Source organism: Chiloscyllium plagiosum, chromosome 15 (assembly GCF_004010195.1).
Source record: "Chiloscyllium plagiosum isolate BGI_BamShark_2017 chromosome 15, ASM401019v2, whole genome shotgun sequence".
Taxonomy (NCBI): domain Eukaryota; kingdom Metazoa; phylum Chordata; class Chondrichthyes; order Orectolobiformes; family Hemiscylliidae; genus Chiloscyllium; species Chiloscyllium plagiosum.
The window spans coordinates 28,623,863-28,633,817 of record NC_057724.1 but is presented as its reverse complement, the minus strand read 5'-3'; the positions used below and the strand labels follow the sequence as shown (position 1 = coordinate 28,633,817).

The 9,955-nt window shown below is 40.9% G+C and overlaps 1 protein-coding gene across 4 annotated transcripts in view; it reads right to left on the bottom strand.

Moving 5' to 3' along the window:
* Window positions 1-9,955, bottom strand: part of LOC122557169 (transmembrane gamma-carboxyglutamic acid protein 3) — a 113,442-nt gene that overhangs the window by 69,964 nt on the left and 33,523 nt on the right. The gene's annotated exons all lie outside the window — the stretch shown is intronic.

Below are 9,955 nucleotides of genomic sequence, written 5' to 3'. Positions count from 1 at the left end.
TCCTCCGCTCTTGAGCCCCGCCCCTCCAATCGCCACCCGGACAGGACCCCACTGGTCCTCACCTACCACCCCACCAATCTCCATGTACAGCGCATCATCCGCCGTCATTTCCGCTACCTCCAAACGGACCCCACCACCAAGGATATATTTCCCTCCCCTCCCCTATCAGCGTTCTGGAAAGACCACTCCCTCCGTGACTCCCTCGTCAGGTCCACACCCCCCACCAACCCAACCTCCACTCCTGGCACCTTCCCCTGCAACCGTAGGAAGTGTAAAACTTGCACCCACACCTCCCCCCTTACCTCCCTCCAAGGCCCCAAAGGATCCTTCCATATCTGTCGCAAATTCACCTGCACCTCCACACACATCATTTTCTGTAGCCGCTGCACCCAATGTGGTCTCCTCTACATTGGGGAGACAGGCCGCCTACTTGCGGAACGTTTCGGGGAACACCTCTGGGACACCTGCACCAACCAACCCAACTGCCCCTTCCCACTCCGCCAAGGACATGCAGGTCCTTGACCTCCTCCATTGCCAGACCCTGGCTACACGACGCCTGGAGGAAGAGCGCCTCATGTTCCGCCTAGGAACCCTCCAACCACATGGGGTGAATATAGATTTCTCCAGCTTCCTCATTTCCCCTCCCCCCACCTTATCTCAGCCCCAACCGCAGGGTTCAGCACCGTCCTCTTGACCTGCAATCTTCTTCCCGACCTCTTCGCCCCCACCGCCTCTCCGGCCTATCACCTTCACCTCCTTCCAGCTATCGTATTCCCAGTGCCCCTCCCCCAAATTCCTCCCCTCCCACCCCCACCTTTTATCTCAGCCCCCTTGGCACACCAGCCTCATTCCTGAAGGAGGGGTTATGCCCGAAACGTCGATTCTCCTGCTCCTCGGATGCTGCCTGGCCTGCTGCGCTTTTCCAGCACAACACTTTTCAACCCATCTTTGTTTTTCTGTCTTCATCTGCTATCTGCTTTGCTGAGTATATCCAACATTTTCTGTTTTTATTTGTATAAATTTGAGTAATTTTCACTTGAATTCAATAGGTCAGATATCGAGCAAGTATTTATTCTGGTGGGATATCAAAAGGGAATATAAATCTTGAAAATCATCATCATGGCATATATCAGACTCACTTCTAATACAGTTCAGCATTTCAATTCAATATTTTACATGAAGCTGACACTTTTCATTGCAATGCTGCTACCTGACTACTCTACATGTAAGGAAGGAACTCTGCTGCTGGTTTGGAACTGGATGCATCACAGGACTTTTAACTTGTTGTCTTAGTAGTTAACCATTTTGCACTTACTTGGGCACTCATAGCATTTCTGCCTTCCCTTTTAGTACATTGTCACTTCATTCAGAATGTACAGGCCCACTGAGGTTCTTTCTTGCCTTGCCTTTTAGCACTAACAGAAAGCCAGACAGCTTGTCATAGCTGTCAGCACTGAAAAGTCATGGGGGAAGATGTGATGTGGTGTAGCATCGTATATGTCAATGTCACATCCACACCATGTGCCAGCAATTTATACAACAACCTCACAGCATGTGCTTCAAATTAGTAGCAATATCTGAAAGTCAAAAAAGAATAGTCCTGAATCAAAGGAGACTCTAGTCACTCAGGAGCATAAATGTCAACACAGCTGAAAATGTGTTGCTGGAAAAGCGCAGCAGGTCAGGCAGCATCCAAGGAGCTTCAGGAAGGGCTCATGCCCGAAACGTCGATTCTCCTGCTCCTTGGATGCTGCCTGACCTACTGCGCTTTTCCAGCAACACATTTTCAGCTCTGATCTCCAGCATCTGCAGTCCTCACTTTCTCCTAAGTGTCAACACAGTCAAGAGCATCATCCAAGTTCAGTTCAGGCAGTTGCTTGGTGCGGTCAGGATTTGGAGGTATGTGTCCTTTTAGTCCAGGGATTGGGTCATGGTCAGTCCTGCAGGTTGAGTCCAGCCAATCTGAGATTCAGTGGGGAGTGGGTCATGGACAGTCCGAGGGGCTTGCATGTCAAACATCAAGGGGCATGGGTTTTCATGGTAGAATGCTGTGTTCGGGAAATTGTGAAAGTCAAGTGAAGGGATTGGAGCCAACATATGGGGCGCACAGAGGGGACAATCATTGTGAAGAGAATGGAGGTAATTCTTCATATAACAGGACACAGGGAGTTTTTATAGCACAAGGCAGCATGGGGATTATGTAGGAAGGGGGTTCAGTAGACCTGGGTTTCAGGAGAAAATTGGAGTGCTGAATACAGTAGTTAAATAAAAGGTTTGGGTGGTATAAAAGACCACAATTTTTGTATCAAGGACTGAAATGTGAAAAAATGGACACTGCTTTTAAAAGAAAATATGAATAAAGGAATTTGTATGCAACTTTGGAAAAACAAGGGGAGTTAACTGATGCATATGTAACAATGTTATTTTTGAGGAAATTGCACTAGACAAAGTGGCAGGACCTGGGTGTGTTCTTGGCAATTCTACCCATAGCCAGTCTTTTGATTAACAATTAGAACTAACTTTTGTGGGTTGAGGAGAGCTGGGAACAGTAACAAATTTGATGGTCAGGTTGCAGTTTAATACAGACCCTGTGAAGGGGAATGAAAATAAAAGACAGAAGCCCCAGATGTTTGCAACATCAACACTACTCTCTTGGTCTGAAAAATTGCCTTAACTACCTGTCGAGAAAGTTGGGAAAAATACATTCAGAGTTGTTGAAAAGAAGAATAATAAGGTGCATAGTGAAAAGATGCAACTAATGAACTAAAGACTGATCATCATTGATGTTTCAATATTATTTGCACATCGAAGAAAAGGATTGTGGGACCAACTTAGCCAGTTTTGTGTTGTTAGGATAGTGATTCAGGAGTGTGTTCCTCTTACTATTTTTTGCATCGATTCATAATATTTGTTTTGTCTTTTTTTTCTTACTATGTCAAAGTTTGTGTATGTGATGAAGGGGAATTTCAAAGGGGGCAAAATTACATAAATTAGAAGTTTTTTTATTTTCATTCTTTTACTGTTTTTGTTAAAGTTAAGAATGTTAGAGTAAAGAGTGTTTTTTAAAAAAATATATTATTAAGGAACCTAAGATGGCTTGATGTTTTTTTTTTCCTGGATGGCAGCAAGTCAGAGGAAAACTTGTACTCATGGCAATTTCATTAAATCCCACCATTTGTCACAGCACCTGAAACAATGGGACTGAATTTCCAGTGTACTACTCCAGTGAGTCATGACAGTGAAAACATGGGCATGATCAAAGCTGCTGGGGTTTAAAGGCAGACGAAGATTGAACGATGGGGAAGGAGGGGAGACTTGAAGAATAGGCAGAGCCTGCAACTTACTCTTAAGGGCAAAGTGGAAAGCATACATCTTCAGCCAAGTGTCAACTGTACAATATGAATGAAAAATGGCTGCCAGCATACTCAAAGTGGGTGGGGTATATTTTGTTTCATCTACGGCAGTAGGGTCCATTTGTTGGTAATGTGAGGCCATTCAAGAGACAATTGCATTCACTAGGCATGCATAGATTTGAAATGACACATCTTTAATTAGATTAAATTGTATGTGCAGTTTATGCAATGATCAGTAATATATATTGTTACACCTCCCTGGGGTAGTTCTTTGAAGATTAAGTCCCACCAGTCCTGAAGTCATCACAAAAGATAAAGATATTTTAAATAATACACAATTCCCCCAATTTACCTGTCTTTTAGACCCAAGTTGACAGAAAGCACGAACCCGATTTCTGCCTTTAACAAGAATCACTATTTAGTATAAATAAATGGACTCTAGCCATAGGTAAAGAACCATCAGCATATAACTCAATGAGTTAAAACTCTAAGCTCATGGGACACTAACCTCCACACTCACATACATACATAGACACAAACAAGGGGAAAAAAATCATGGATATTATAAACAGAGGGAAAGAATGGAAGGCAGTTCAGTGGCCCTGTTCACAGGGTTTGCTGGGATGATTCTCATGCCGATCCAAATGCTTCTTAATGTTCTTTCTCTAATGTTTTCACTTGTTTGCAAGGTGACTGGTTCTCACTTGTAGAGGTAACTGATTTATTAATAAAAGTCACAACTTCAGGCCTAAAGTGGTTTTTACTGCAAAGAACAGAGAAGCTCATGAGCTTGCAGAAGCCTGATGGCTTCTCATGATCTTGTTCACAGCCCTGAACAATACAGCTACCTGGGAGACAATCACATGGCTGTTGGCAGGCTTTTGTCATCAATAAGTTAATAAGTTTGCAGATGACACCAAACTTGGAGGTGTAGTGGACAGCGAAGAAGGTTACCTCAGATTACAACAGGATCTTGATCAGGTTGGCCAATGGGCTGAGGAGTGGCAAGTGGAGTTTAATTTAGATAAATGGAAGGTGCTGCATTTTGGAAAAGCAAATCAGAGAAGGATTTATACACTTAATGGTAAGGTTCTAGGGAGTATTGCTGAACAAAGAGACCTCGAGTGCAGGTTCATAGTTCCTTGAAAGTACAGTCGCAGGTAAATGGGGAAGTGAAGGAGGCGTTTGGTAAGCTTTCCTTTATTGGTCAGAGCATCGAGTAAAGGCGTTGGGAAGTCAGGTTACGGCTGTACAATTCATTAGTTAGGCCACTTTGGGAATACTGCATGCAATTCTAGACTTCTTCCTATCAGAAGGATGTTGTGAAACTTGAAAGGGTTCAGAAAAGATTTACAAGGATGTTGCCAGGTTTGAGTGACTTGAACTATAGAGAGAGGCTGAATAGGCTGGGGCTGTTTTCTCTGGAGCTTTGGAGGCTGAGGGGTGACCTTATAGAGCTTTATAAAATCATGAGGGGCATGGACAGGATAGACAGTCTTTTCCCTGGGGTGGGGGGAGTCCAGAACTAGACGGCATAGATTTAGGGTGAGAGTGGAAAGATTTAGAAAAAAAGGGCCTAAGGGGAACTTTTTCATGCAGAGGGTGGTGCGTGTATGGAATAAACTGCAAAAGGAAGTGTGGAGGCTGGTTCAATTGCAGTATTTAAAAGGCATCTGGATAGGTATTTGAGTAGGAAGGCTTTAAAGGCCAAGTATTGCCAAACGGGACTAGATTAGGTTAGGATATCTGGTTGGCCTGGACAAGTTGGACCGAAGGGTCTGTTTCCGTGCTATAATCTCTATGACTCTATAACTGATCACCAATCCGCAAACCAATCAGCTATTTGCTGTTGGCTGAATCTCCATTTGTACACACCACTTGATGCCAGCTGATCTGTAAATCTTACACTACTGCTTGAATCAGCAGCTGTGTAAACAGCACCCTATTTTGGGTCATTTCTTCTGCAATGAGACAAAAGGAGGGATTGAATAAAATGAAACTATTAGAAAGCATAATAGTTTATGGGGATGGGGCTGGTGAAAGCTCTAGCTGGAAGATTGGGCATGCAATATTGAAAGCCATACACCATCAGCCTTGGTATGAGGGAGGTGCCATTGTGGTGTTAGAACGAGTTTGCCTTCGCAGAGTGAATACAGTAACACCTAACCTTGCAGAGTGCAGAAGTTCATTAATTTTCTTGAGGCACTACTGCACATTCCTTCAGACTCTGGACACTGCAGTGCCCTGCGGGGCTACTGCAGACCAGGCTGGCAGGGTCTGGTGCCATGATTCTCCTTTAACAGCCAAGATGAAACAGTACAGCTCTCCTCTCCATTGCCTCTCATGATCTCCAGGTCCCTATCAGCAAAGGGCTAACTTGCCTCTCTTAGCTAAGTTGTTTCCTTAACCCTATCACACTAAGGGAAGTTTCTGGCCTGCAAAGGTTTAAGTGGTACGCAGCTGGGGTTTAAATATGGTATTAGTAACCTAAACCTGGTGAGCACATCTGCCTCTGCTGTGTGTAAGAATATACAACAATGATGCTGTGAAGATATGACACATAACTGGTGAGGTGAGCAGTGAGAATTGTGTGTGAAAAGTCACCACAACTCACAGAAGAAACCTTTCACAAAACTCTAAAACTGACATTTAAGACAAAATGTAGAGATTCAGTCCAATGGTCTTATTTGGAATCCAGAACATGCAAATTGTTAGAGGGTTCATGATCACAATATAGGCAGGAGATGATGTTTTTTTAACCAAATTCAATAAGCTATCAGAAAATTGCCATGAAGAAGCTTCATTTCTTTTAAGTGCTGCCAATAAGCAATGTCACACCAACAAAAATAAAGGCATGCTTTTATAAAAAGCCTTTCATGAACTCAGAATGTGCATGCAATGAAGTAATTTTGAAGTGTTTTAATGTAGGAAACTCAACATTCAATGTGCACACTAATATCTGAAGCTGTTGGTTGTTGGATAAATATTGGCCAGAACGTCCCTGCTCAGCTCTAATTCAAGTCGTGCTGGGGATGACAGAGGAAAGTTTCAGTATAAAATATGAGCTGATAAACAGCACCTTTAACAGTGCACCTCTCCCTTAATACTGCTCTGAAAGAAGAACATAAAATTATAAAAGAGGGGTTATAATTATATTATAGGGTGAATAGCTGAAGTCTTTTTTGCAAGGTGGAAATGTCAAATACCAGGGCATGTAGGTTTAAGGTGAGAGGGGACAAGTTTAAAGATGTGCAAATCAAGTTTTTTTTTAAAACAGAGAGGGTGGTAGGTACCAGGAACAAACATTCCTCATATGTTAAGCTTTTCATTCATGTGAGCACTTTTGTGAACCTCCTCTGAACCCACAGATGAACAGGCAGAGAATAGAAGGATACAGACTATGAGCAGGCCGATGGTTTAGAATAGCATCATGATTAGCACAGGCATGGTGGGCCAAAGGGCCTAATCTGTGCTGTACTGATCTATGTCCTCAGCAGTTTAGATATAATACATTAGTTGATAAGATAAATAAAGTTTCTAACAGGGATAATTGGGATGGTTCACTGATAAATTGAGAACAGACATGCTGTTGGTGTGAAATGTGTTTGTCTTATTAAATTTGTGGGGCAGTATCCTGCTCTATAGATAAGGTGGTACAGAATTCTTCCCTGGGTCTTCCTCCTCTTCTTCTGGTCTGTCTTCCATCTGGAAAAGAACCCCTCCTCTGCACTGCAGCACTTATTGTGATTTCATATTTCTAGAGGTAGGTTAGTTTTGTGTGTCAAACAATTGTCTGAATTCTTTTGGCCAATGGCCATAGGACAGCTACTCATGATGTCAGATGACTATTGTCCCTTTGTCTACCTCCATTTGAAGGTTAGCTTTCATCTTTTGCCAGAACAAAGCCTTATTAAGAAAACATTGTACTGATAATAGGATAGATTTGGAACTAGATAAATTGATGCACATTATGGCTTCTGTTTCTTATAATTCTTCCCTATTGTCTTCAATGTTAGAATTTTGAAAAGTTAATTACTAATGACAGATGTTACATTAAATCGCATACTCCCCAGTAAAGACTAGGAAAATTCAGTTTTTAAGGGAACCAATTTCTAACACTATGCAGACATGTGAATGATTTGACTCAATAAAAATCAAAACATAAATCAGGTAATTGAACTATGTATGATTTGTCAACTTGCGCAATAATGATTCTGCAAAATTCTGAAATATGTTGGCTGCTTACAAAAAATTTAAATCTCCTGTTTAAAAAAACGTGACAGATGTTTGGAATGGTTGTTCTTAGTGGTGTTCATTTTAAAATTAAAAATCATAAATTCAGATACAAACTGTGTTAGCACTAATAAGTTGACATATTATTAAAATAATGGAGATCAGGATTTAAATATTTGCATCCTTCAAGATTGCAAAGTACGCTTTTGTGTAGCCCACAACATAATCTCTGATCCAATGCTGCATTTTACAAAACTAGTGTCAGAAATTGCACTTTGTCAATGTTTCAATGTATCCTTCTCATTAAAAATAGCGAATATTTAGCCACCTTTTTTGAGAAAATTACCATTACTTCCACCTGTCTTAAGATCTTTAGAAATAGGAGCTATTCAAATAACAAATTAGCCATTTGAATTTTCAAGTCTGCTTTATCAAAAAGATTACTACTGCACTTTTATTTCACATCTATCTCTCTGCATTATCCCAATTTTTCCCAAATTCCCTTGTTCAGCTATTACAAGGGGGCATAGCTTTAAATTAAGGGGGGGGTAGGTATAGGACACATGTTAGGGGTAGGTTCTTTACTCAGCGAGTCGTGAGTTCGTGGAATGCCCTGCCAGTAGCAGTGGTGGACTCTCCCTCATTATGGGCATTTAAGCGGGCATTGGATAGGCATATGGAGGATAGTGGGCTAGTGTAGGTTAGGTGGGCTTGGATCGGCGCAACATCGAGGGCCGAAGGGCCTGTACTGTGCTGTATTCTTCTATGTTCTATACCCCTAAAATACATTGCCCTGACTGAATGGCTGAGCTCTCTGGGATGGAGAATTTCTAATATTCACAACCCTTTGAGTAAAGATAATTCCACTCATCTCAGTCTGAAATGGCTGATCCCTTATTCTGAGACTGTGATTCTACATCCCAGCTTCCTCAGCCTGGAAAAACACTTTTTCAACATGTGCTTTGCCACACTCCTTAATAACGTGTTTCAGTTAACTCACTTCATATTTCTTAAACTCCAGAGAATATATGCCTAATGTACTGAATTTCTTCATAGAACAAACTAGTGAACTTTCATTTCACTCCCTAGGACAAATATGTCTTTCCTTATGTAAGGAAACCAAAACTGTAAACCAGACTTGTGTTACCTCATCAATATCCTGTATAAACGTGAAACAATTTGCCCTTTGACTCAAATCCCTTGATTTACTTTCCAAATTGCTTGTTGAATCGACGTTAACGTTTTGTTATTCACATACAAGAACATTCAAGTTTCTCGGAATCTTTAACCTTTTTAAAATTTATTTGTTTACCAAAGTGGACATCACTTTTCTATATTATCCTCCATTTATACCATGTTCTTACCCATTGACCAATATCCCTCTGCAGTCTCTGTACATCCATCTCATATGTACTTTCCAACCTAACATCTCCATCAGTAGCAAGTTTGGCTGCATTCACCCAGCCTCTCATTTAAAATAATCAAAAAAACTAGATTGTAAATAGCTGAGGCCCAAGTATTGACCCTTGCAGCAACCTCTAATTAAAGCAATGTTACCTTGAATCAAGTAGTGATTTTCCTGTCGTAATTTTTCATTTTAAATTATAAGCCTCTTACAGTTTTCTTTTAAGAATGTGTTTTATTTTGAACCCTACTTTGAATTATGCTGGATGACAAATTGAACAGAGATTTATATTCTGAGAAAGTCCTGTATGCTGTCCTTGAAGCTACTCATTACTGGCTATTTTTCCTCACCCTTTTATGCTATCGACACTGATGTTGGCTGTTACTACTTAGTCCTTGTTCTATTAGCTAACCTTAAGAATCTCCAGAGTACAGGTTGAACGAAAGGACTTCTTTTCTCGTTGTCATATCCAGAAATGTATTTATTTACTTGACAGTACCTCTCTTATTCATTGTTAAAAATTGCAAGATTTGGCCTCTTGTGAACCAATCCTCATGTTACACTCCTGATTGTGACTATGCTCTGAAAATGGATATTTCCCCCTGGGGGAATAAAAGACAAAATGTTTTGTGACAACGTGAATTTAGCCAATGCTATAGCACCAGTAAGTTGAAAATTAAGCTCAATTGTTTTAGATTCTGGCGAGTTATGTTAGTTCTATGAATGTTAGGAATTATTAATAACTCCAGTTAGAGGTGACACAAGATTTCTAAATCATAAATGAGACAAATGTATAAAATTTTTACTTTCTCATAACAATGACTTATTTTCAGAACAGGATGTTGTAATATGAAGTTCCCTTAGATACATTTTATGATTTATCCACATGCTATAAAGAAGAACGACTATTCAGCTGCTTAGTGAGTAGGTGTATGCAATCGAAAGCAGTACTTACGTAAGCAAA